Here is a 23,535-nt window from a genome sequence, read left to right on the forward strand (position 1 = left end):
TCTTTGGTGACAAAGAAGATCAAAACATACAGCCAGAAGAAGTTAACAAAATCAAAGAGCCTACAACAAAACCCTCCAAGAAAAACATGAATTGGTCTCAGGCCATGGAAGAGCTCAGAAAGGATTTGGAAAAGCAAGTAAGAGAAGTAGAAGAAAAATTGGGAAGAGAAATGAGAATGATGCAAGAAAATCACAAAAAAACAAGTCAATAACTTGTTAAAGGAGGCCCAAAAATACTGAAGAAAATAACACCTTAAAAATAGACTAATTCAAATGGCAAAAGAGCTCCAAAAAGCCAATGAAGAGAAGAATGCTTTGAAAGGCAGAATTAGCCAAATGGAAAAGGAGGTCCAAAAGACCACTGAAGAAAATACTACCTTAAGAATTAGATTAGAGCAAGTGGAAGCTAGTGACTTTATGAGACATCAAGATATTATAAAACAGAAGCAAAGGAATGAAAAAATGGAAGACAATGTGAAATACCTCATTGGGAAAACCACTGACCAGGAAAAGAGATCCAGTAGAGATAATTTGAAAATTATTGGACTACCTGAAACCCACGATCGAAAAAAGAGCCTAGACATCATCTTTCAAGAAATTATCAAGGAGAACTGCCCTGATATTCTAGAACAAGAGGGTAAAATAGAAATTGAAAGAATCCACTGATTGCCTCTTGAAAAAGATCCCAAAAAGAAAACTCCTAGGAATTTTGTCACCAAATTCCAGAGTTCTCAGGTGAAGGAGAAAATACTGCAAGCAGCCAGAAAGAAACAATTTGAGTATTGTGGAAACACAATCAGGATAAGACAAGATCTAGCAGCTTCCACATTAAGGGATTGAAGGGCTTGGAATATGATATTCCAGAGGTCAATGGAGCTAGGATTAAAACCTAGAATCACCTACCCAGCAAAACTGAGTATCATGCTCCAAGGCAAAATATGGATTTTCAATAAAATAGAGGACTTTCAAGCTTTCTCAATGAAAAGACCAGAGCTGAATAAAAAAATTGACTTTCAAACAGAAGAATCAAGAGAAACATGAAAAGTTAAACAAGAAAGAGAAATCATAAGGGACTTACTAAAGTGGAATTGTTTTGCTTACATTCCTATATGGAAAGATGATTTGTGTAATTCATGAAACCTTTCTCAATATTAGGGTAGTTGAAGGGAATATACATACATACATACATACACACATACATGAAGCCGACCAGCAGGTTCACACGCTCCATGGGGGAATGACACGAGCCAGGTGGAGTCTGAATCAGAACTCAGTTTTATTCAAGCAAGCAACAGACTTTTATACTGTTTCTTAACCATTACCTAATGCTTCTGAATCATTACCTAACGGAACATCTTTGATACTTTACTGGGACATCCTGCCATGTGTCTCACATAGCCCAGCAGCTTAGATACACCATGCTCACTATATTGCCACATTCCTGATCATTCCCAAGCATATACCCATGCTTGAAACATTTCTGTTCTTTCCCATGCGGATCACAGCCATGAGGGTGGTTCTGGACCCACGACCTCTTATCTTGTACGGCCTTGCCTTGCACAGGCCTAGGAGGCTTACCAAGATATAGCTGGATCTCCACATGCTGTTCTGCACATCCTCAAGGGTATTTAGGCTCAGGCTTAAAGGAAAGCCTGTCATTTACCTCTCTCACCACGGACCATCTCAGAGCTAGCTCCCTACACATACATACATATGTTTTATATATATATATATATATATATATATATATAGATAGATAGATAGATAGATAGATATAGATATAGATATAGATATAGATATAGATAGATAGATAGATAGATATGCAGAGGGCACAGTGTGAGTTCAATATGAAGGGATGATATCTAAAAAAATAAAATTAAGGGGTGAGAGAGAAAAATATTGAGAGAGGGAGAAAGGGAAAGATAGAATGGGATAAATTATCTCACCTAAAAGGGGAAAGAAAAAGCAGTTTATTGGAAGGGAAGAGGGGGCCGGTGAGGGGGAATGAGTGAATCTTGCTCTAATTGGATTTGACCTGAGGAGGGAACAACATACACACTCAATTGGGTATCTTACCCCACATGAAAGTAGGAGGAAGGGGATAAGAACGGGGGGACGATAGAAGGGAGGGCAGATGGGGGAAGAAGTAATCAAAAGCAAACACTTTTGAAAAGGGACAGTGTTAAGGGAGAAAATTGAATAAAGCAGGTGCAGGATAGGATGGAGGGAAATATAGTTAGTCTTTCACAATATGACTATTTATGGGAGTGTTTTGCATAATGATACATGTGTAGCCTATGTTGAATTGCTTGCCTTCTTAGGGAGAGTGAGTGGGGAGGGAAGAGGGGAGACAATTTGGAATTCAAAGTTTTAAAAGCAGATGCTCAAAAAGGTTGTTTTTTGCATGCAACTGGGAAATAACATATACAGGCAATGGGGCATAGAATCTAACTTGTCCTACAAGAAAGTAAAGGGATGGGGGGAGGGGGAGGAGGGTGACAGAAGGAAGGGCTGACTGGGGAACAGGGCAATCAGAATATGTGCCATCTTGGAGTGGGGGGAGGGTCAAAATGGAGAGAAAATTTGTAACTCAAAATCTTGTGGAAATCAATGCTGAAAACTAAAAATATTAAATAATAAGGGGTAAAAAAAGAAAAAGACTATTTACCTATAACAAAAAGGATGGAGGCATTATAGACATCTTTGTCCACACCAGGGAAGGAGTCAGTAGACAGGGCTGGATGGAAGATTAGAAAGAAAAGAGGAATGGCTTGGGACCATTCACTATTGAAGACACCAGAGGATTGGATCACTTGTGCATGTGGATCAGTATCCTTGGCAAGAAGAAAGATCACCTCTTCCTTAAAGACAAATGAAGGAGGACATAGTGGGGAGTGTGATGTCAGAGGGATGTGAGATAAGAAGGGGAGAAAAGGAGGTCTTGGAGAATGGCCTTAATTTGTTTCTTTTTCTTTGATTTTGAGGCCAGGACTTCAAGCAAGAGTGTGTGAGAGCCTTGACAATAAATGAGAAGGTTTGGAACAGTCAAGGGGAGTGGGAAAGAGAATGGAAGAGGGAGAATAAAAAGATTCTTGTGCTGTAGTGAGGGCCTGGGTGATGTTAGGTAATATAAACCTGTATCATTCCCAGATATCACTGTTTGTGTAAGGATGAACATATACTACCCTACCCTTTGTCTGTGACTTCCTTTTGTCCTTTTATCTTTTTTTGGTTTTATTAATAGCAATAGTGTTAATATCTATATCATTTATTTATCCCAGTAGTATTCCTACTTCACAAAATTATAGAATCATGGAATTTTAGAATTGGAAGGAATCTCAGCAGCCATCTACTCCAACGCCTAGTTCAAGAAGAATGTCCACTAAACATAGTCAACCAGTTTCCACTCAGTCTTATCTCCAAAAATTAAGAAAGCCATTATACCCAAAGGGATTCTATCCTAGATTTACTTAGCTCTACTTGAGTATTTTTTATAACAATTCTAAATTTTCCTTTGTTCAATTTTCCACCCATTTTAGTTCTTCCTGGGGACCATCAGAATAAAGCACAATGACTCCTCTATATGCTGGGTCTTCAAATACTTGAAAATGGTTATCATTTCCGCCCATGTCTTCCTTTCTTGAGGCAGCTAGATTGTGCAGTGGATAAAGTTCTGAGCCTGGGGGTCAAAAAAGACCTAAGTTCAAATCTGGTGGTCTCAGATACTTACTAGCTGTGTGACTTTGGGCAAGTCACCTAACCTCTGTCTGCTTCAGTTTCTTCATATGTAGATTGGAGAAAATAATAGCATTTACCTCCTGAGGTTGTTAGGAGAATGAAATTAGATAATATTTGTAAAGTGCTTAGTATAATGCCTGGCACCTGGATGCACTAAATAAATGCTTGTTTCCTTCCATCCTTCTTCTCTGGTGCTAACCTCTCCATTTCCTTTAGTGTGTACTCATAAATCCTGGACACAGAGATCCTCACTGTCTTGAAAGGCATTTTGATTTTACAGCTTATCAACTGACCTTCCTCAACCTGTGGTGGCCAGGACTAAGCACATTCTCTCAGATGGGTCTTCTCCTAGGAAACTGCATCCAAGGTTGCATTGTTTTTGTCTTCCATATCACTCATTTGATTGATATTGGACCTGCAGTACACTTAAAGTTCTAAATCTTTTGTAGACAAATAACTATGTAACCCTTTATTCCTCATATTTTATTTTTAAAATCAGATTTTGTAAATGAAGCATGCATTTTACATTATCCCTTTCCATTATCATCTTATTTGATTCATTCTAATGTGCTGAGCTGTCAAGATCTTTTCTGGATTATGACTGGTTGATTGTGTTATATATTCCTCCAAACTCTTTGGAAAATTTCATAAGCGTATGAACTATACTTCTATCCAAGTCAGTGATAAACATTTTAAGCATCATAAGGCCAAGTACAGATATTTAGGTCACTCAGCTGCAGACATCCCTCCAAGTTGACATTGAGTCACCTTATTGGTCTTTAAAAAATGATCATAGATTTGGAGTAGAAAGCATTCAGCTTTATAGGCTCTTTCAAAGCTTTCTGATACTTAGCATGGTTCCATTCCTTTCCTGCTACTCTGCCACGATGCCAGAATAAGTACAACAGGGCTACAATTTTTCTTTGTCTCACTGGTTGTGTTGGCCAAAGAATTCATTAGCCAGGGCCAAGACTACTGCTGCTGGTGGTCCTGCCTGTATTTAGTGTGACTGCTACTTGGAATTAAGACCAAGGCTGTGTCTTAGTCTGTGGTCAAAGATTTTGAACATTAGAGAATCTTCTAAGTCTGTAGCTATAGGTTCTAGACTAGGCAGCGTAGTAGATAGCAATTAAATCTCGGCTTTCCATCTAAGCTGCTTGGTTTGAACTCCAAGGAACATCCTGTCTCTAGGTTCCATACTCCCTAGTGGTTTTCCCACTATCAGCCATTTCTGGCTTCCTTTGGTGTGTTGTCTTCTGTTATTGAATCCCAAGCTCCTTAAGAGCAAGGAATGCCTTTGTTTTCCTAATTTGTACCTCTAGGGCTTAAATAGTACCTGGTGCATAGCAGACAATACATAAATGTTTCAATAAATGCTTATAGAATTGGATTGAATTGAACTGGGTCTTTTCAACTGGTCCTGAGTTCAAGGTCCTCCTCCTCCTGAGTTCAAGTCCTGTCTCAGTCATCTGCTAGCTTTTTGACCCTAGGTAAGTAACTTAAACTCTCTCACCTTCCGTTTCCTGATACGTAAAATGGGAAGAATAGAAGTGGCCCTTCAGACTCAATCCTGTCCTTATTTGGAGAGTTTTTACCCCCAGACACTTTTTACTCATAATTCTGGCCTCGCTGGAGCTCTCTGTGTCTCTCTGTGTCTCTCTGTCTCTGTCTGTCTCTCACACACACACACACTCACCCACCCACCCACCCACCCACCCACACACACACACACACACACTCACGCACTCACCGAACTACTTGCACACCGAACATCTAGACATTCCCTCCTTGTCCTCTCTTGGAATCACTGGGTTCAATAGGTAGCAGGTTGAAAGCCTTTTGACTCTTTCGAGGTTGCCGTTAGCTGGAGGTTTCTGTCACTGTGGTAGTACACTTTACAGTGTATGAATACACTGTGAACAGAAAAATATAAAAAAATCCCTGGTTCACCAGTTCTTAATAACTTCTGCATGTTTATCAGCCACTCAATTAATTTTCTTTCCAATTGAAAATCTTTTAAGGGAAGATTTTTTTTTAGGGAAAAAATAAAAGATTTTAAAGGGCTTTTTTTCCCCTCCCAGGGGTTAGAAAGTGAAAGCATAAATGGACAAACATGCTTTAGCAAATAAATGAATAATAAGTTTTACTGCCCTTGGCCCAGTAAAAGCCTGAGCCACTTTTGCCAAAATGATACTCATTCTGTATTTGGTCTTTTTCTTTTATCCTTCTTTCAAAGCAATTTTAATTCAAATCCACAAACACTTATCAAGAACCTACTGAGTGCCAGAAACCTTGCAAGGAAGAGAATGCAGACAAAAGAATACACACACAAACATGTAGCTTCCACATCCAGACAGCTTACAGTCATTAGACATCTGCAGCTAATCAATAATAATTAATAAACATTTATTAAGCACCTACTCTGTGCTAAGCACTGGGGATGCAGAAAGAGGCAAAAGATAATACCTGGTGTTAAGGAGCTTACAATCTAATGGGTGGTGGAAGTGGGAGGGAAGTGGCAGCACAACGTGCAAGCAAATACACAGATAGCAAGCTATATATGATTACTAGGAGACAATTAACAGAGCCAAAGCACAGGAAGCAATAGGCATTGCAGAAGTCTTCCTGCAAAAGGTGGAATTTTAGTTAAGATTTAAAGGAAGCCAACAAGAGAGAAATATTCTGCTGAAGGCTGAATATTTGAAAAGCATTCTTGAAATAACTCAAAACTAACTTTTTTTTGGTCAATCAAAATAGTTTCAACCAGACCATGGAATCACAGATTTTTGAGCTAGAGGGGATGTTGGAAGATGCCTTCTTCCTCATCAAAATATTTTATCTAATAATAGAAAAAAATTAATTACTTTTGCCAACAGATATATGGCTAGGGAGGGGAGACAGAAGGGTGTTGGAAACATTTTATGAATCATCTACACTTCCTGGAGGGGCAGGCAGGTGACACAGTGGATAAAATATTGTGCTGGAAACCCAAATAGAGTTCAAATCCAGCCTCAGACACTGTACTAGCTTTGTGGCTCTGAGCAAGTCACTTAACCCTGTTTGCCTCAGTTGCTCATTTGTAAAATGAGCTGGGGAAGGAAATAGCAAACCACTCCAGTATCTCTGCCAAGAAAACCCCAAATGGGGTCAAGGAGAGTTGTACATGACTAAAACAACTGAATAACATTTCCAGGTGATCATTTTTAATATTCTTAATCCCTTACTTTCACTGAGAGTTACTTCTTAACTGAGACATTAGGAATCCTAGATCAAGAAATCTTTGGAATTGAATGTATTTCATCAATGAATCATATTTCCTAGGATCTGAGTTTGAGAGTTATGAAGGAACCTTAGAGAACTTCTAGTCCAGCCCTTGTATTGCAGTTTGGAGGTGCTAAGAACCCCAAAGTGCAAAGGTACAGGGTAGGTCTGCCTCAAAAGAATTCAACCACTCAAGCCTTCTTTCAGTCAGAGTACCAAGTGTTACATACCGATTGGGCAGTCAAGATTTCTAGTAAACCTGCTACTCTGTCACCAAAAGTAGCAGGCAGAGTTCCTAGTGAGTCTATGCATTTGATGGGGATGAGACTGATACTTTTCATGCAGAAAAAGACTGTGGGAAGATCTGGATGAGATTGAGGAGTGTGCCAGATGCAGACAATGAAAGGCTGAGCTGGGTTGGTTGCCCACAATGAAAGGGCAGTTAAAAGGATTATTGCCTGGATGGGCCAGATGCCTCTGGCAAATGCCAGGGACTAGATTCAGGGGCTGGGCTGCAGAAATGTGTGAGAAAGTTCAAGGGCTTTTTTTAGAGGTCCCATTGCCCCTTCAGCCCCATCACTCACATTTTACTGTTGAGGACACTGAGCTGCAGAGATTGAAAATCATTTGCCCGAGGTTTCATTGCTCAAACTCCAAAGCTACCAGCTTTGCTTCCACTAGAGGAATCATTCAAGCTCTTTTTTTAGTTTTATTGATACTTCTAAAAAGTACAATCTCTTTTGCTACAGCTAAATGAAATGGCAATGAATATATTTTAAAAAGCTGTAACTTTGAAATGGGCAATATTATGGATAGGTATTGCCTCAATATTTGTAAAGAGTATTTTTAAAATTTTAAGCTTTTTTTCCCTTTTTACTTTGCAGTAGTAGTTGAGGGAATCATTACTCAATATAATAGTATTTTTTTTTTCCTTTATTTATTTTTAGTTTACCACACACGGTTCTACATAGTTTTAAGTTCCAGTTTTTCTCCCCTCCCTCCCCCCTCCCTCCCCAAGACGGCATGAAGTCTCATATAACTGTCATGTATAACTTCGCATTGAATTAATTTATGCTCTATTCAAGTCGTGGAGAAGAATTTTGACCAATGGAATGAATCATAAGAAAGAAGAAACAGAACCAAAAAAAAAAAAAAAAAGAACAACAACAAAAAAAAAAACCCAAAACCAAAAACAAAAGAGAAGCAGAAAAGGCGAGCATGTAGTGTGCCTCAGTCTGTATTCAAACTTCGCAGTTCTTTCTCTGAATGAAGATAGCATTCTCCATCGTGAGTCCCCTGGATTTGTCCTTGCCCCTTTAGGTTGCTGAGAGAAGCGCAGTATGTCAGGGTTGGTCCTCATGGAATCCACATATCTGTGGCTGTGCACAACGTTCTCCTGGCTCTGCTCCGCTCACTCAGCATTATGTCGTGTAGGTTTTTCCAGGTTGTTATGAAGTCTGCATCATCCCCATTTCTTATGGCACAATAGTATTCCATCACCTTCATATACCACAGCTTGTTCAGCCATTCCCCAATTGATGGGCATCCCTTTGCTTTCCAATTCTTGGCTACCACAAAGAGAGCTGCTATAAATATTCTTGTACATATGGTTCCTTTTCCCGCTTGCGTGATTTCTTTGGGATACAACCCTAGAAGTGGTATTACTGGGTCAAAGGGTATGAACATTTCTATAGCCCTTTGGGCATAGTTCCACACCGCCCTCCAAAATGGCTGGATCAGCTCGCAACTCCACCAGCAATGCAACAATGTTCCAATTTCCCCACATCCTTTCCAACATTTATCATTCTCCTGATTTGTTATTTTAGCCAATCTGACAGGAGAGATGTGGTATCTAAGAGTTGTTTTGATTTGCATTTCTCTAATCAGCAGCGATCCAGAGCATTTTTCCATATGCCTGTAGATAGCTTTAATTTCTTCCTCTGAAAACTGCCTGTTCATATCCTTTGACCATTTCTCAATTGGGGAATGGCTTGTATTCCTATATATTTGGCTTAGCTCCCTGTATATTTTAGAAATGAGGCCTTTAATATAATAGTATTTTAATAATATAATAACTAACATTAATATTCATTGATTCAGATTTTGCAAGGAGATTATATAAATGATTAAATATAACATTGCAGATTCCAAAAATTAAACTCCCACTGAATAGGCATGCATGAATGATCAAATGACAAGAATCATTAAAAAAACAAACCAAAAAAACTTGCTATATTTTATAAATAAATGGGAAAAAATTCCCTTAGCATGGATGCAAATCCCAAAATATCTTTGAGAACTGAATATATAAACTATTTTAACCAAAGCATCAACATAGCTGTAAAACTGTTACCCCACAATTGCTTGGACATAATGCCTACCCGTAAAAATGTTATAAACAGTGTTTTAATAATGTTACCATATTGAATACTCATAAGCTCCAAATTACATGCCATTTACAGCTGTGCAAACTATAATGACAAAGAGGAAGACATCAAAACTATGTGGGAACAGGACGAAATCCACCTCATCTCCATCATTCTTTCTGCTTCTAGTATTAGACCAAGAATGCTTTCCATGACTCTAAAGATGACCTATCATAGTGGTGTTCAACTTCAAAAACAAACAAAATTCAATTATTTAATGATAGTCTGTAAATAACTAAATAGAAAATAAAAATAGTAGAGTAGAGATTTTTCTCAGGACCATTTCTATATGAATAGATTATCAATTAGGATTAGAAAAAGGAATATAATATGGGCAGCTAGGTGGCGCAGTGGGTAGGATGCTGGGCCTGGAGTCAGGATGACATGAGTTCAAATCCAGCCTCAGATACTTCCTAGCTGTGTGACCCTGGACAAGTCATGAACCCCGTGCCTCAGTTTCTTTATCTGTAAAATGAGCTAGAGGAGGAAATGGCAAACTAGACAAGTCACTTAACCCTGTTTGTCTCAGTTTCTTCATCTATAAAATGATCTGGAGAAGGAAATGGCAAACCATTCCAGTATCTTTACCCAAAAATATCCAAAAGGGGTCATGAGGAGTCTGACATGACAGAAGCAACTGAACAACAACAAATTGTAATAAGTCACACTTATATAATGCTTTATCGTTTACATGGGGCTTTCCATATAGCCCTTTGTGACAGGTAATATTGCTGTCATCAGTTTATTGTTAAGGAAACTGCTTTTCAGAGAGAATGCCTAGATACACAGCACCGGAGGCAAAATTTCAATCTACTCACCTGAAGAAAATGGAAAATTCCTATTTAGCCTGTAGGTAACACCAATGAAGCAGATTCTTTACAAAAAGAGGGCACTTTTCCCCAGGTAACTGGTACACAGTGGTGATATTTGAATTTGATTGCCAGCATTCGCAGCTAATTAGCTTTTCAAAAGTTATTCCTTGATGCTGATAAATCCTTATCCATCACTGTGTAAAGATAGGTTGCTTTCAGGACTTGCCCGTAATATTGTCCATTTCAAAGTTACAGTTTTTTCACATTTGTTGGAGTTCCATTTAGCTGCAGTTAAAGGAGATGGCACTTTTTAGATGTATCAATAAAACTAAATAAGAGCATGAATGCTTTTGTTCAATATATTTCCATAGCTCTCTACATGCAGTTTTTACAGATATAGTCAGGACAGAAGTGACATACTTTTTTTTTAACTAATATGCCAGCATATGTGTGCACCAATGTAAGACAATCAAGAGTCTGGGATGTGTTATTTAGCATAAATTGCTTACCTTACCACGTCTAGTTTTGTTTTCTTTTTTTAACTGTTTCCACCATTCAAAATTTCCTTATGATAACAACTGCTTTTCCTTGTGGTCAACATAGTCTAGAAAATAAACTTGAGAGGATGAGCATAAAAATAAATAAATTTCTACTTAGCAATCTTTATTTTTTAATATATATGTGCAGATAATCTTTTAACTCTGCCTCCCTCGTTCTATTTGCAATTAAACCCTCTCTCATAAAATAAACAAATGAATGGACGGCTAGATAGATAGATAGATAAAATTAAACAAAACCAAATGATCCTGTATTACTGGCTGACAAAGCATGATATTTTCAATATTTGTTCTCTGTCTGTCTATCTGTTTATCCATCTATCAGTCTATCCATTTAGAACAGTTCCATCATCCATTCTCTGGGCATAAGGTCGGCATTACAATTAATCACGGGTTAGCTGCTTTTTCTTTTTCTTTACGTTATTGTGTTTAATTCTTGTTCTCTCGACTTCATTCCATATTCCATCATGAAAATCTTGTCGTGTTTTTCAGAGCTTCTCATATTCTTTATTCTTTACACCACATTTATATTGCATCTATATGACAACATCCGTTTATCCATTCACCTAATCAATAGGGACAAGCTTTGTTTTCCATTCTTCTTTTGTTTTGTCTTGATTTTGGCGTTTTGGTTTGTTTGTTTGTTTTGGCTCACTTCTCCCTTGATCACTGATATTAATTGTTAATTAAATCATAGGTTTATGTGTGTTGACTATACCTTTAGAAGATCATGCATTTCTACCAGGGAACATCTCTGTGAGACAATGTTTACTAGACAATAAGAAAATAATTTACCTTATTAAGAGTAAACTGTGAGCCAAGTTATGTTCAGAGCCAAGTAAAATTAACAACTCTTCTTCAATAATGCATTCTCTATGTTGTTCTAGAAGTGGTATGAACTTGCCATACAGTATGAGCAATTTGTTTGCTATAAAAGTTATACCAAGCTGTTGGGGAATTCTCACAAAAGGCCCAACAAATAATTAAGGTTCTTAGCACCCTGCAGTTAAGTCCTGGCTAAAATCTAAATTCAGTTCAGATGTTACCAATTTTAATTTCCTTCTGGCCCTGTACTCCACCTGCCTCATTTAGTACTGTTCATTTTATTAAATGAATATTGTACAATTTAAAACCTGACATATTATAAATTTGTCAGCATCTGTTGTTTTTCTTTCTATCTTCTATTGTTTATTCAATAAATGTGACCTGTCTACCTGTCATTCGAGGGGCAGCTAGGTAGTACAGGGGATAGAGTGGCGGCCTTCAAATCAGGAAAATGCATCTTCATGAGTTCAAATCTGCCCTCTGATATTTACTATCTGTGTGGCCCTGGGCAAGTCACTTAACCCTGTTTGCCTCAGTTTCCTCATCTATAAAATATGAGGCAAAGAATAAAGTGGCAAACTATTCCAGTATCTTTGCCAAGAAAACCGCAAATGGGGTCATAAAGAGTGAGACACAACTTACCCTATGTCTTGCTATTCTATTCTACAATTGGATTAAAAATTATTTTTTCTAATATTTCAGAAGATCCATGATTTTGTGACTGAGGAACCTCTGTGCATTGGCACTTGTCATGCCTATTCTACACTCTCATATATAATGTAAATTAATTTGGTAGAGCCAACCTCATAATGAATTTTTTAACATTATACTTTAAATAAAATTATGCTTGCAATATATACTCCTGGTTGGTCCCAAGTGCCATTGCCTGTATTCTAGTCCTCATCTTTGTTCCATTTGAACTTAGGCCCTGTTCCCGGACCCTGTACTGTAATAAATATACTTTCATCTTACCTGGCCTGAACAAAATATCTACATCACTTCCTGCCCACTTTCAAGCCATGTGTCTGGTGTTATACCCTTGTGGCCCACCTCCACACATCTCTTCTTTTCAACACATGTACCTCTTTGTGTGTTATCAGCCATTATTAGAATGTAAGCTTCTTGAAGATGGGGTCTGCCTTGTTTGTTTACATTTGGATTCCTAATATTTACCACTATGCCTGGGACATAGTAAACACTGTCCCCTGCCTCCATTCATTCAAGTAATTTATATAATATGAATTAGAATGGCAATTGACAAAAAAATCAGCAAATAGGGGCACGCAATCAAGACTTTTCCCTACCTGCAACTTTTAGGTGAAATGGCAAAGGGTGAGGGGGAAAAAAAAGACTAACTATAACCAAAATGCACACATTAAACTCAGTAGTAGGAAAAATATGGGGTAGAGAGGCAGAGGAAAACATACTCATTTTTTTTCAGAAAACCAATTTCTGTCTCAATATTTCTTCTAGTTGAGAACTGGTAAATGCACTTAAAATATAAAATTAATCCACCTCCCATATCTGAAATATCCTAGTTTATCAAAGTTTTAGAGAACCTTTAAGAATAAGATGAAAAGGGAAATTGGTAACTGGGGGAAAATTCTTTACAAGTATCTCAGATAAAGGACTCATATACAAGATATATGATATTCTATTCAAATTGATAAGACTAAGAGCCATTCTCCTATAGAACGATGGTCAAAAATACGACCAAGAATTTTTCAAATGAAGAAATCCAAATTCTCTCAGTGCCCATAAAAATACTCTAAATCATTAATAATTAGAAAAATGAAAATTAAAACAACTTTGAGGTTTTATTTTATGCCAATCAGATTGATAAAAATGACTAAAAAGGAAATGACAAATGTTAGAAGGAGTGCAGGAAAAACAGGTACATTAATGTACTGTTGGAATTGTTGTGAATTGGTTTGTTTTATGAAAAACAATTTGAGTTATGCCTCCAAGTTAATAAACTGTGTATAACTTTTAATGTAGCAATACCACTACTAGGTCTATTCCTCCAAAGAAATTAAGGAAAGGGGGGAAATGATATATGATATGATATGATATGATATGATATATTTATATAAAATATTTATGAAATTATATGTATATATCTTATTTATAAATATATCCATATAGTTCTTGTGTTATTCATGCATATTAGAGTATATAGACTATATGTGTATAAATTATCTCATATAATATACTGATATTAATTATATTACATATGATTATATAAATGTTTATTTATTATATATATTATATATAAATTATACATACATGTTAAAAGATAACGTTCTTTTTGTGGTAGCCAAAAAATTGAAAACAAAAGGGGTATTATTTTATTGGGGAATAACTAAACAAATTATTATATATGAATGAAATAGAATTTTGTTAGGCCATGCGAAATGATGACATGGACAATTTTGGAGAAAACCTGGAAGGTCTCTCTGAACTGATATAAAAGTGAAGTGAACAGAACTAGGAAAAGAATTTATGCAGTGATAACATTATAAAGAAAATCAGCTTTGAAAGAATTAACTCTGGCAAAGAAAATGATAAACCTAAAGTCCAAAAGAATAAAGATGAAAACATCCTATTTGTGTCTTGCCAGAGAGGTGATATCCTTAAATACTTAAAAAGATCTATATTGTTATTAGACAATTTGGGAAAATGTTTTGCTGGATTATGCAGGTCTGCATTAAGGATATTTTTATTTTTCTTTAAAAAAAATGCTCAAAGAGGTAGTGGAAGGGACAAAGTAATAAAAAAAAAACATAGGGAGAGCTTCCCCTGATTGGAGAACAGATTGATAAGCAGTGATATAGTAGTGCCACCCCCCAAAAAAAGAAATAAAATAAAACAGCATTATGAAACATTTCTAAATACACAGAAGAGAATAATGAATGTTCAGAATGGGAAGACAGGCAAAGCTGCCTTGTAACATTTTCATATCCAATCCTAAATGCTTACATTTGTTGATCTTTGTTAAGTACTTGATAAAAATGATAATTCATTCTAAAAATATGTAATATGTGAAAAAAGTGAAAAAGATAATTTTGCTTTATTTGGATTTGTTTTGCTTTCCTTGGGCTAGGCCTGTGGTTTAATCGGTGGGGAACACCGGGTGCAGAAATTCCCTACACTGACAGATGTTAGCCATCCATCTGTAACTTACTATTTTAGAAAGCTGTCTGTTTAGTGAAAGGTTAAATATTATTCAATGGTCATGTGCATCCTGTGTCAGGACTTGAATTCTGGTCTTCCTGACTACAAGGGTGGCCCTAAATATAGCCTAAAGTGTATTTCTGCTCAAATGTGTAATTACTCACAATTATCATGAAATCATTAAGTTATAGGAAATCAAAGTTTCATGGACCTCAGAGCCAGATGTTCTCGGCATATTTGAACTTGGGGCAAATCCAGGTTAAGTAGCAACTCTTCTCCCAAGGGTGCTAAACTGACTTTCTCTTGACTCACCAGGTTGTCCACAACATTTGTAAGCCAATCTCCTGGTCCTCTTTTCCAGAGGGAAAAAAAAGGTCGGCAGGATCTGAAGGGATTTGTTCTGTCCTGGTCTTTGCACTGCCTGTAAGGAGCATACTACTAACTCAGTAAGGCCGATTATAGGTAAGGGGGCCTACTTTCCAGAATCCAGTTGATAGCTAGGCTGCCTGGGAAATACCCTTATTGTTCAGCCTGGGTAGAAAAAATAATACCACAATATAGATATTAAAAGTTCACTTCCATTAACACTGAGTGGATGAGCTTTGGCATGTCAATACTGGGCCTCACTTCTCAGTCACAGACTATGGCCCAGAACTCTGTTCCTGCCAACTGAAGCAGCCTCCCACTATGAGTCAATAACTAAACACACCTTTCTTAAGGACATATTATGATATTAGGTAGTAGGTTTATAAAATCAATAATTCAGTAGCCCCTGACCTTACGAAGCATATTGCAAATGGAGGGGAAACTTGCACTTGGATATGAAGTATAAAGGGAGAGAAAGAGGGCCTGGACATGGAATTTCCTGGATATGGGAAAGTCCTCACTGAGGAAGCTAGTAATGCAAGTTGACATCTCCTCTGCCACTCATAGCCTTTAAGAGTCTAAAGACCATTGGGGGTCCTCAAGATGCTTTCAGGGGATCTTTGAGGTCAAAACAAATTTCTTAATAATACTCAGACATTTTTAGTTCTAATATGGAAAAAGCCAATAGATATAGCCTACAGAAACAAAATCCCTTGGGGGAGGGGGCCTCAATGATTTTTAAAAGTATGAAAGTGTCCAGAGGCTGAAAAAGTTTGAGAGCTTCTGAATTTATTACATGGAGGCTTGATGACTGCTTGACAAGCTGCCATGTTGCTAAAATTGAACATAAGATGTTCACTTCTCTTTGGAAATCTAGTAAAATGCTATAACATTTTATTTATATACCTTAGTCATTTGAAACCATCAGTTTGTCTTTGTGGACTTTGACATGGCTGCTGAATGAGAGGTCGTGTCTAAGACCAGCAGCCCTTCGCCACCTTAAAACAAGACATGTATCAAGTTAAATAAAAACAAATAATGAAAAATAAAGGAAGGGGCAGCTCGGTGATGCAGTAAGTACAGCACCAGCCCTGGAGTCAGGAGGACCTGAATTCAAATCTGGTCTCAAACACGTGACACACTTACTAGCTGTGTGACCTTGGGCAAGTCACTTTATCCCAATTGCCCTGCCTTCCCCCCTCCCAAAGAAAAAAGAAAAACAAAGGAAGGAAAATAATTCCTCATGTGGAAAACACCAATAAATAGCCAATATTAATGAGGAAAAAGAACAATACTTAGATATATCCAAAATATCTATATCTAATATAAATATATATATTATATATATATATATATCTAAAATAAATAAAATAAAAATTTTACTGAGTAAGACAAAATAATACACAAACATTAGAAACAAGAAATACTATAGCAAGAACAATGGAACACCCCAGAAATAGTATTGTAGCAACTGCAAGAATGTCAAGGTAGGTTTAGAACATAAAAGAATTAAAGAAACAGGGTTGGAAAATTAGGCTTTCAAAGAAGAATTCGAAAAGACAAACAAGAGAATAGATATTTTGGGGAAATGATGGAAACTACATCTAAAATAATAGGTTCTTTTAAAAAAAAAAGCAAGATTGACAGATTCAGACCTCAAAAAATTCATGAATAGTAGGAAAAAATCAGAAAATAGTCAAAAGATAGCATGATTAGAATGTTTAATGTCTCTAAGTCATAGCCACTGACCTTGATGACAAAATGTACCAAGACAATTTCAGCTTTATTCGTTTCCCAGGAAAATCACAATGAAATAACAAGCCAGAACATTATACTTTAGAAAATCATAAAAGAAAATTACCTATACATTTTCATAGATTTAAAGTTGGAAGGGACCTCAGAATACATAGAACCCAAGCTCAGCATCTTATAGATGAGGAAGCTGAAGCCAGAGAGATTAAAAGAAATTGACCAAAGTTAGGGAGATGACCTTTATTAAGTGATGGAATTGAGTTAATAGTATTACTAATACTACCCTTGCAATGTTTCAAGAAGAACCAAGAACTTTACATATATTACATCATGTGACACTCACAAAACCTTGTGAAATAGGCACTATATGAAATCCCATTTTAGAGACTGAAATGAGTGAAATTTGACAAAAAGGGAAACTAAGGCAATTCTCTAAGCTTGTCAACAAATGGGTTAACGGTTGCCTGAATTTATACCAAAGACCCCGAGACAAAGGACATTTCCCTTTTTATAAGTTTTGGGGAATACAGAACAAAGCACAGAAGAGGGTAGATGACATCATGGGACTGGGGACAACAAGAGTGGTTACAAAGCTGTGGCCCAGGGAACACTTGGGTGGTTGGAAGTTTGGTAATGAGGTCTAGCAACAATTCCCTCCTTCCCTCCCGAGAGTCCAAGTGCTAGATGACAAACCAGACACCCCTGATGGTGTGAAAATTTAGGCCTGAGTCTCTCGTGCTCACACATATCCCCCAAGGTCAGTTATATTCTTTGAGGCAAGAATATAGATCAGTAATCAGCAGGAGAGCTGGAATTTTCAACTTAGCCCATTCCAGGCCAGATGAATTTCTTAACTAAGTTGGGAGGCAAAGAACCATGCCTCGAGTCATTAGAGGACAAAATCAAATATTTGTGAATGGAATCAGCAAGAAAATGATAGGAGATCAACTCAGTCTTCTCAAGGTGAGGAAAGAGGCTGAGAAAAGTTAAGTGACTTATCCAGGGCCATCTAGCTAGCAAGTATCTGAGGCAGGATTTGAACTGACATCTTCTTAGTTCCAAGTCCATCACTTTGTACCCCAGATCCTCTATATCTAAAATGAATAAAATAAAATTCTTGCCACTACACCATGCTTTGTCACTAAAGTACAAGTCAATAGGATCTACAGTTAACTTCCTAGAGAAACCTTTGTGTTAGTTCTTCATGAAGCTTAGCTGAAAGAAAAGTCTGGGTTAAACTAGACAAAAAGAGTGATCCCTTGCAACTTTGAAATTCACGGAAGCTCAACACCTAAAAGTGTAAGAGACTATATATACATACATGTATACATAAACACATATAAAATGATGTATATACATATATATATACATACCATAACATATAAAATGGTAATATCTTATATATGTGTATGTGTAAATACATATATATATATATGTATACAAATACATGCACAAAGATATGCACACATGTATGTATACCTATCTATGTACCAGTGCAGAATTGATTTAATATTCTTGGAAAGGGATTCTACAGATTAAGGTCAACCAAGAAAGAAGGAAGAAAGGCAACTTGGGAGAGAGAGAGAGAGAGGGGCCATTCACATCTCAGCTGGGCAGAAATGGTAACAAGACATTGCCTTTTAGAAATATCTTATCTGAGGGTCATTAAGAGAGGAAAGAATAAAAATTATGTGCAATGTCACAAAAGGAGCTTGGATTAAAAGGGGATGGAGAGGAAGGGGAAATTGAAAACAAATGTCATACTTCTAGGAAGCGGTTACAAGAGTTGGATGGCATTCAGAGAAAGTTTGAATGATAGGGGTGGAGGAGGAATAACATAAAAAGCCATGTAAGACATAGTAAAACAGATGGTTTCATCCGTTGTTGCAAAAACCATTTCTTGTCCTTGGATATGAGACACCTGCAGCTTTGTCTAAAACACTGCCTCAACCTTGCTGTCTTAGATCAAAGAGATTTCTTTAACAGTTATGAAACTATCTGGTCATCACCTCCTCTCTGGACAGAATGTTTTCACATTCTGTTAATTCACCCTACCAGCTGCATAGGATATTTTCCCCAAGAATCCCCAAGAGTGAAAAAGGGAGAAAGCTTTTTCACTCGACTGATTCTCCCTTTCTCTGTCCCTGCCTCTCCGATGAAACATTTTTCTCATCCATCCTAAACTTCCCCAGAATGATGCTGATTAGCTATGTAATTCTGAGCAAGCCTGACACATTTAAATGACCCAATCCATGTGCTAGGAAAATGAAGGTGCTAATATCAAGAAGTCTTCCACAGCAGGCTGATACATCTCTTTTTTTCCTTTTCAGTTTGCCTAGTAGCTCCTGCTTGGAGTGGTGGGGGTGTGTGAAATTTTCCCTGGGCTTTCCAGGAAGCTAGGCTCAGAAATACCCCAACAGTGTTTGGAAGTTGAAGGGAAACAAAAAGGGTGACCTTTGAGAAGAGAACTGAATTAGCCAGTTGTATGCTAAGTCATAAATTTAAAAAAAAAGCAAACAGATTTATTAGAAGGAAACAAATTTATTTGTAACCTCGAATTCATATAATCTCATCTCACCTAAAATGTGAGAAAATGGTAGGAGAGATTAAAAGTTATTATGCTTCAGGTGATTAAGGAAGGAAGGAAGCATCCATTTATTAAGCACTTACCATGTGCCTGCAAACACCATGTTGACTATTCCTACAACTCCATGCCAGGAACAGAACAGATGCAATGTTTGTTGACCTGACCAAGGCCTTTGTTACTGTCAGTCATGGAGGCTTGTGGAAGATCATGGTGAAATTGGGTTGCCCCCAGAAGTTTATCAGCATTGCACACCATTTCCATGATGGCATGCTCCCATGAGTTCTGGATGAAGGATAATGCCCTCACGCTTTCCCAGTCACCAATGGAATGAAGCAGAGTTGTATGTTTACTCCCATGCTCTTCAGCATGATGTTTTCCCTGATGTTGTAAGATACCTTCAAATGAGGACACCAGGCCCAAGACTCTTTTGGTGGAAGTTGGGGACGATAAATTGAGTTAAGGAAGCCCTCATGGTATGGAGATGGCTAAGAAGTAGATAGAGGAGATGTCTTTTTTTCAATTTATCATTACGTTTTGTTTACAAATTTGTCCCTTTTGTCTACAAACCCACAAATGTACCAACATATCTCCCATCATGCTTTATAACTCTTTGTATCTCCCAAGGCTCTGTCTTGGGTTTTCTCTTTTCACTCTGTACTGTCTCAATTCTATGTCTATGAAGAGGATTCCCAAATCTATATATATTCAGTCCTAGTCTCTGCTGAAAAATAGTTATCCATCATCAGCCGTGTCTTGGACATCTCAAACTGGATGTCCCATAGACAGATTCTATATAGAACTCATTGTCTTTATCCAAAATACTTCCCGTTCCCTTTTATCAATGAGAGAATCATTATCCTCACCCAAGCTTTAAAACTCAGTATCATTCTAGGCAACTGATCCTCACTCACCCCACACATCAAAACGTTTGTCAGATTTTGTCATTTCGGTCTCCCCAACATCTCCCTTCTGTGTGTCCTTCTCTCCATTTATATAACCACAACCTTCTCCAGGACTTTTTCACCTCTTCCTTGTAGCTTTTGAATGGCCTGCTAGTTAGTCTTCTAGCCTCCAATCCCTTTTGCTGTTAATCTATCTTGCACTAAGCTGTCGAGGTGATTTTTCTAAAGTGTGTATCTGTTCACCATCATCCCCATGCTCAGTGAACTCCACGGGCTATTTATATCCAGGATCATATGAAGGCCTCTTGTTGGCATTTAAAGCTATTTGTACCCTGGCTCCTTCCTCCCTTTCTGGTCTCCTTATACTTCACTCCCCTCTACTTCTTCTCCCAGGAATCATCCACTGACCTACCGGTCTTTCATCAGACTTGATATTGTATCCCCATGCCTGGAAGGCTCTGTCCCCTTTACTAGGCCTCTTGATTCTCTAAACTTCCTGGTTCAGTATTCTGCTCCAATGTCCTCTTCTACAGGAGGGCACTCTTCCTCCCAGCTGCTGGTGATCCCCTTTTCACATTCCATTCACCTGCTCTGTATAATACCCCCATGTTCTCTCTACAAAGGGCAGGGGTTGGTATATTTGTTTGTTTGTATTTACTTTTCTTTTAATTTCTAGAATATAACACACTGACAGGAGTTCAAAAATGCTTATTGATTAGCAGAGTGAGAGATATACAGAAAACTCAAATGTAGATTAAAGCTGATTTAAGTAGGTAAGGCATTAACACCTGGGGGATCAGAAAGGCCTTGATAAGAAGATGGTGTTCAGGTGAGTCTTCTTACAGCCTGATCATTCTGAATGTCAGAGGTGAGAAGGTAGGGTATTTCAGGCATGGGAGAGAGCCTTCACAAAGGAACGAGGACTATGTCTGAGGAGCAGCAAGAAGTCATGTTGACTGAACTGAAGGGAGCTTGAATGAGATTAACATATAATAAGACTGCAAATGTAAGTTGATGCTGGGATTTGAAGGGCTTTAAATGTTCCAAATAGTAGTTTATAGTTGGTCTAGAGGTAATAGAGAGCCACTGGGGTTTACTGAGAGAATGGGAGTGACTTAGAATCTGCTTTAGGAAAATCAATATTACATGTATAGGAAGGTTGGATTGAAGTGGAGAGAGCCTTGAAAGCTGGGAGGACAATTAGAAAGCTCTTGCAATAGATTGGGACTGAGGTAAGGAGGACCTTAGCTAGGGTCAGGATTGAAAGAGAGGAGAGAAAGGATTTCACTAGGGAGATCACATTTGGAAAGAAACAAAAAGAATTAGAAAGTGATTGGATTTGGGGTTGAGAATGTGGAAGTGAGAAATCCAACTTGACAATCACAGTTGGACTCTGGGGTGACTGGAATTCTGCCTAAATTGTGCGTGTTGACTTTTTCTCCAAGATGCTGGAGATCCTTCCCTCCCTCCCTCTCCCCTCCCCCCCCCTTCTCTCCCTCTCCCCTCCCCCCCCCTTCTCTCCCTCTCCCCTCTCCCCCCTTCTCTCCCTCTCCCCTCTCCCCCCCTTCTCTCCCTCTCCCCCCCCTCTCTCCCTCTCCTTTCCCCTTCTCTCCCTCTCCCCCCCTTCTCTCCCTCTCCCCCCCTTCTCTCCCTCTCCCCCCCTTCTCTCCCTCTCCATCTCTCTTTTTTTTGGGGGGGGGCAATTAAGATTAAATGACTTCCCCAGGGTCACACACCTAGTAAGTATCTGAGTCTAAGATTTAACTCAGCTCCTCTTGACTCCGGGGCAGGTGTTCCATCCATTGAGTCAGCTAGCTATCCCAGATTTCTCATTATCATCTGCTTGTGTCAGTTGAGTTCATACTAAAACTTTTTAAAATTTTGTATCATTTAATTGCTTATTTTGCCCTTCATAATCGCTTCTAAATTTTGTCTTGTTGAGGGTTCTTTCCCTAACCCATCAAAGCTATCCCATTTTCCTTGATTTATTATTGTTACTATCAAAAAAGTGACATTTTCATATTTAGATCATTCACCCATTTGGAATTTATTTTTGTTGTGGTACAGAGTGTACCACATTCGATCAAACTGAAGTTAAGCCTTGATCAAACTTACAGATGCTATTTGATAGGTGATTAATAATGATTGATTTATATGTGAAAACCATTTTGTCTCTTCTTCCTCTCAACTCTTATTAATCAGTTGAAATCCACTAATTGAATAGTTTGAGTGAATTCAGTGCCCCAAAACCCCATTCCACCTAGCCCTGCATATGTGTGTGTGTGTGTGTGTGTGTGTGTGTGTGTGTGTGTGTGGTAGATCTTGGTATGCATTTTTATCTGAATTGATTTATGTATTTAAGCAAAGTTATACAGTTCAATAGTGAACTATTGTCTTTCAAATTTTTTTTAGTTCAATATTCTTTCAATGAATATTTATAAAAGTGGAGTTTCATGTAAACTGATGGGCCTTTTTCAGAAATAGGAAGATAATATGAACTGATAACTCAGTGCATTTACTGGAATTGATACAAATAAAAGGGATGAAAAAAAGGACAAGTTTCAGCTCGCAATAGAATGATCCTGCAGGTGTTTATTAATTATGGAGTTAAATGCCTGGCTAATTTTCAGTATGTTGACAATGGAAAATCAAGATGTTTATATTTTACTTATTTGCATATTGTGCTAATTTTCAAACCAATACCCTCTGTAAAAGAAAATACACATTGAATATATTAGTTGAGTTATTCATTAGGTTTCATTTTCTTGAAACTTAGTCATTAATCTAATATAACAGTAATTTGCATGTCTCCACAACATGGAAGCTCTTAAAAAAATTATGGTGATCTCAAGGCAAGGTAATTTATCTTGAAAACAAAACTTTAACATGAAAATTACATTTTGATAATGCATTCTGTCTTAGTCTATCTCCCTTCATTGGTTCTGAATTTCATAAACGTTTAATGTGTCCTTACCATCTAACACCAAAAAGAATTAATTTAACTTATAAAAATTTTATGTTGATTCTGAAAGTCTGAATAAATAGTATAATAACAAAACCAAAAAGAGAAAATCTGTGTAACTCATACCCTTTTATCTTGACACTTATTTAATATTAATGCAAAAATTGAGAACA

Source organism: Trichosurus vulpecula, chromosome 4 (genome assembly GCF_011100635.1).
Source record: "Trichosurus vulpecula isolate mTriVul1 chromosome 4, mTriVul1.pri, whole genome shotgun sequence".
Lineage (NCBI taxonomy): Eukaryota > Metazoa > Chordata > Mammalia > Diprotodontia > Phalangeridae > Trichosurus > Trichosurus vulpecula.